This window comes from Oncorhynchus mykiss, chromosome 28 (genome assembly GCF_013265735.2).
Source record: "Oncorhynchus mykiss isolate Arlee chromosome 28, USDA_OmykA_1.1, whole genome shotgun sequence".
NCBI lineage: Eukaryota > Metazoa > Chordata > Actinopteri > Salmoniformes > Salmonidae > Oncorhynchus > Oncorhynchus mykiss.
The window spans coordinates 24,254,636-24,260,722 of NC_048592.1; positions in this window are offsets into that span (position 1 = coordinate 24,254,636).

Sequence of the window (6,087 nt, forward strand, 5' to 3'; positions counted from 1 at the left end):
CGCACATTGACTGTGTACCGGCATCCCCCTGTATATATTGTTATGTTTTACTGCTCCTCTTTAATTATTTGTTACTTTTATCTCTTATTCTTATCCAGATTTTTTGAAACTGCACTGTCGGTTAGGGGCTCGTAAGTAAGCATTTCACTGTAAGGTGAAATACCTGTTGTATTCGGCGCATGTGACTAATACAATTTGATTTGATTTGAGTTCAAACCTATTAGGGTTTTGAACTGCGTAACCCAAAAATATTTTTGGCATCTCAGGTTGTTCAGTTTGTTGAGGCAATTCTCACATGTAAACTTCATTAGAAGGAAGGATGTTTGACATGCTTTTTACATTTGTATCACAAACCATTTTTGAGAAAATCATAATGAAAGTGGCAATTTTAGGCCCTTTTTAGACTGATACCTGCCTCCTGTAAGATCCTATGATCTGTGAACTGTACATGATACAGACAACATCTTTGTGTCGTTATACTCTTTATATTGTGCTCTAAAATATGGAGTATGTCTAGATTCTGAAATAAAAATGTTCACATTAATTTATCCAAAATAAAAAATATGAATAGTACCCTTTTTGATTTAGCTTGTTTTTATACATTATTGTTTGTAACAATATACTCTAGTGGGCTCTCTGGTGTACATTATAGGTTATTAACCAATCACAACACTCGTTTAGGATTGTACATGTAGCAAATCACCAGGAGAACAATCTGACATACCAAAAATATTTTTTGCCCAGTAATCAGTAATCAAGTCGTTTTTTGGGGCATATCTGTACTTTACTATTTATATCTTTAACAACTTTTACTCTTACTTCACTACATTCCTAAAGAAAATAAGGTACTTTTTACTGGCACCCAAAAGTACTCATTACATTTTGATTGCTTAGCAGGACAGGTAAATGGTCTAACTCACACACCTATCAAAAGAACATCCCTGATAATCCATACTGTTTGTGATCTGGCGGACTCACTAAACAGATATGCTTCCTTTGTAAATTATGTCTGAGTGTTCCCCAAGCTATCCGTAAGTTAAAAAAACAAGAAAATTGTGCTGTCTGGTTTGCTTAAAGGAATTTGAAATGATTTAGACTTTTACTTTTGATACTTAAGTACAGTGCCTTGCGAAAGTATTCGGCCCCCTTGAACTTTGCGACCTTTTGCCACATTTCAGGCTTCAAACATAAAGATATAAAACTGTATTTTTTTGTGAAGAATCAACAACAAGTGGGACACAATCATGAAGTGGAACGACATTTTTTGGATATTTCAAACTTTTTTAACAAATCAAAAACTGAAAAATTGGGCGTGCAAAATTATTCAGCCCCTTTACTTTCAGTGCAGCAAACTCTCTCCAGAAGTTCAGTGAGGATCTCTGAATGATCCACTGTTGACCTAAATGACTAATGATGATAAATACAATACACCTGTGTGTAATCAAGTCTCCGTATAAATGCACCTGCACTGTGATAGTCTCAGAGGTCCGTTAAAAGAGCAGAGAGCATCATGAAGAACAAGGAACACACCAGGCAGGTCCGAGATACTTTTGTGAAGAAGTTTAAAGACGGATTTGGATACAAAAAGATTTCCCAAACTTTAAACATCCCAAGGAGCACTGTGCAAGCGATAATATTGAAATGGAAGGAGTATCAGACCACTGCAAATCTACCAAGACCTGGCCGTCCCTCTAAACTTTCAGCTCATACAAGGAGAAGACTGATCAGAGATGCAGCCAAGAGGCCCATGATCACTCTGGATGAACTGCAGAGATCTACAGCTGAGGTGGGAGACTCTGTCCATAGGACAACAATCAGTCATATATTGCACAAATCTATTTAATCTATTTAAATCTATCTACATTTATGGAAGAGTGGCAAGAAGAAAGCCATTTCTTAAAGATATCCATAAAAAGTGTAGTTTAAAGTTTGCCACAAGCCACCTGGGCTTGTGGAAGAAGATGTGGAACATGTGGAAGAAGGTGCTCTGGTCAGATGAAACCAAAATTGAACTTTTTGGCAACAATGCAAAACGTTATGTTTGGCGTAAAAGCAACACACCATCCCCACTGTCAAACATGGTGGTGGCAGCATCATGGTTTGGGCCTGCTTTTCTTCAGCAGGGACAGGGAAGATGTTTAAAATTGATGGGAAGATGGATGGAGCCAAATACAGGACCATTCTGGAAGAAAACCTGATGGAGTCTGCAAAAGACCTGAGACTGGGACGGAGATTTCTCTTCCAACAAGACAATGATCCAAAACATAAAGCAAAATCTACAATGGAATGGTTCAAAAATAAACATATCCAGGTGATAGAATGTTCAAGTCAAAGTCCAGACCTGAATCCAATCGAGAATCTGTGGAAAGAACTGAAAACTGCTGTTCACAAATGCTCTCCATCCAACCTGACTGAGCTCGAGCTGTTTTGCAAGGAGGAATGGGAAAAAATGTCAGTCTCTCGATGTGCAAAACTGATAGACATACCCCAAGCGACTTACAGCTGTAATCGCAGCAAAAGGTGGCGCTACAAAGTATTAACTTAAGGGGGCTGAATAATTTTGCACGCCCAATTTTTCAGTTTTTGATTTGTTAAAAAAGTTTGAAATATCCAATAAATGTCGTTCCACTTCATGATTTGTCCCACTTGTTGTTGATTCTTCACAAAAAAATACAGTTTTATATCTTTATGTTTGAAGCCTGAAATGTGGCAAAAGGTCGCAAAGTTCAAGGGGGCCGAATACTTTCGCAAGGCACTGTATATTTAAAACCAAATAAAACCAAATACTTTAGTGATAATGGCGCCGGAGGTGATGGCTGCCGTTTTATAGTCTCCTAACCAATTGTTCTATTGTGTGTGTTATTTTTGTACAAAATGTTTCTGGCACCGTCTCTTATGACCGAAAAGAGCTTCTAGATATCAGGACAGTGATTACTCACCTCGTACTGGATGAAGATTTACTTCAGACACCCGACAAGTACCAAATCCCTGTGATTCACATGAGAAAGAGACCGAGATATCGAGGACGTAGGTCGGGGTGCCTTGTAAGGATCTGACGGCGAGTGAGTAATCTGCCTCTACCATCAATCCTAATTGCCAACGTACAATCATTGGATAACAAAATAGATGAGCTACGATCACGAATATCCTACAGACGGCACAATAAAAACTGTAATATCTTGTGTTTCACAGAGTCGTGGCTGAACGACAACATTAATAAAATACAGCTGGTGGGGTTTAGGCCGCATCAGCAAGATAGAACAGCCTTCTCTGGTAAGACAAGGGGTGGTGGTCTGTCTATTTTTGTAAACAACAGCTGGTGCATGAAATCTAATATTAAGGAGGTCTCAAGGTTTTGCTCGCCTGAGGTAGAGTATAATGAATGATAAGCTGTAGACCACAATATTTACCAAGAGAGTTTTCATCCATATTTTTTGTAGCTGTATACTTACCACCACAAACCGATGCTGGCACTAAAACCTCACTCAATGAGCTGTATAAGGCCATAAGCAAACAGGAAATCGCTCATCCAGAGTCGATGCTCCTAGTGGCTGGGGACTTTAATGCAGGGAAACTTAAATCCATTTTACCTCATTTCTACCAGCATGTTAAATGTGCAACCAGAGGAAAAAAACTCTCAAGCACCTTTACTCCACACACAGAGACTTGTACGAAGCTCTTGTTCGCCCTCCATTTGGAAAATCGGACCATATTTCTATCCTCCTGATTCCAGCTTACAAGCAAAAACTAAAGGAAGAAGAAGTGGTCAGATGACGCAGATGATAAGTTTCAGGACTGTTTTGCTAGCACAGACTGGAATATGTTCCTGGATTCTTCCGTTTGGCATTGAGGAGATCACCACATCAGTCACTGACTTCATCAATAAGTGCATCGATGACGTCGTCCCCACAGTGACTGTACGTACATACCCCAACCAGAAGCCATGGATTGCAGGCAACATCCACACTGATCTAAAGAGTAGAGCTGCCGCTTTCATGGAGCAGGACTCTAACCCGGACGTTTATAAGAAATCCCTCAGACGAAACATCAAACAGGCAAAGTGTCAATATAGGACTAAGATTCAATCGTACTACACCGGCTCTGATGCTCGTCGGATGTGGCAGGGCTTGAAACCTATTACAGACTACAAAGGGAAGCACAGCCGCGAGCTGCCCAGTGACACGAGCCTACCAGACAAGCTAAATTACTTGTATGTTCGCTTCGAGGCAAGCAACACTGAAGCATGCATGAGAGCATCAGCTGTTCCGGACGACTGTGTTATCACGCTCTGCGTAGCCGATGTGAGCAAGACCTTTAAACAGGTCAACATTCACAAGGCCGCAGGGCCAGAAGGATTACCAGGACGTGTTCTCCGAGCATGCGATGACCAACTGGCAAGTATCTTCACTGACATTTTCAACCTGTCCCTGACTGAGTCTGTAATACCAACATGTTTCAAGCAGACCACCATAGTCCCTGTGCCCAAGAACACTAAGGTAACTTGCCTAAATTACTACTGACCCGTAGCACTCATGTCTGTATCCATGAGGTGCTTTGAAAGGCTGGTCATGGCATGTCATTATCCCAGAAACCCTAGACCCACCCCATTTTGCATATCGCTCTAAGAGATCTACAGATGATGCAATCTCAATTGCACTGCACACTGCCCTTTCCCACTTGGACAAAAGGAACACCTACATGGGAATGCTACTCATTGACTACAGCTCAGCGTTCATCACCATAGTGCCCTCAAAGCTCATCACTAAGCTAAGGACCCTGGGACTAAACACCTCCCTCTGCAACTGGATCCTGGACTTCCTGACGGGCTGCCCCCAAGACATTTGCCACGCTGATCCTCAACACGAGGGACCCTCAGGGGTGCGTGCTCAGTTCCCTCCTGTACTCCCTGTTCACCCAGGACTGCATGGCCAGGTAGGACTCCATCACCATCATTGTATTATTATTTTATTTTTTGTGAATATTTGTGAAGCCTCTCAACAACTAAACAGCCTCTCATCCAGAGCGACACACAGAAGCAACCAGGGTGTGTATGTGCAGGTGTGCATTTGAATGATAGTGCGTGTATATTACATGTGTGAAAACACCTGCATGGCATCAGCCTCAGGCAAACCGGCATTAACTGTAACAACACTACCCCTCAGTGTCATTCAAACGTACTTTTTGTTATGTTTTATTTTGACTTAATTTTTTACCAGGGTAGTGCGTACGGCCCAGTTCATCACTGGGGCCAAGCTTCCTGCCATCCGGGACCTCTATACCAGGTGGTGTCAGAGGAAGGCCCGAAAAATTGTCAAAGACTCTGGCCACTCTGGTCATAGACTGTTTTCTTTGCTACCGCACGGCAAGCGGTACCGGAGCCTCAAGTCTAGGTCCAAAAGTCTTTGTAACAGCTTCTACCCCCAAGCCTCCTGAACAGCTAATCAATTGGCTACCCATACTATTTGCATTGTCCCCTCCCCCCTCTGTTACACTGCTGTTTATTTTCTATTTTACTAGTCAGTTAAGAACAAATTCTTTACAATGACAGCCTAGGAACAGTAGGTTAACTGCCTTGTTCAGGGGCAGAATGACATATTTTTACCTTGTCAGCTCAGGGATTCAATCTAGCAACCTTTCGGTTTCTGGCCCAACGCTCTAACCACTAAGCTACCTGCTCTATGCATAGTCACCTTAACTCTACCTACATGTACATATTACCTCAACTAAGTGGTACCCCCGCACATTGATTCAATACCGGGACTCCCTGTATATAGCCTCGCTACTATTATTTTACTGCTGCTCTTGAATTATTTGTTATTAACATTTTTTATAATCTTTTTTTTTATACATCTATATTCCTTTTTTTTGAAAACTACAGTGTTGTTTAGGGCTTGCAAGTAAGCATTTCACTCTAATACCTGTTGTATTCAGCACGTGACAAATAACATTTGATTTTATTTAAAACTTTTACTCAGATAGTATTTTACTGGGCGACTTTCAATTTGACTTAATTCATTTTCTAATAAGATATCTTTACTTTTACTCAAGTATGACAATTGGGTACTTTTCCCACCACTACCAATAGTC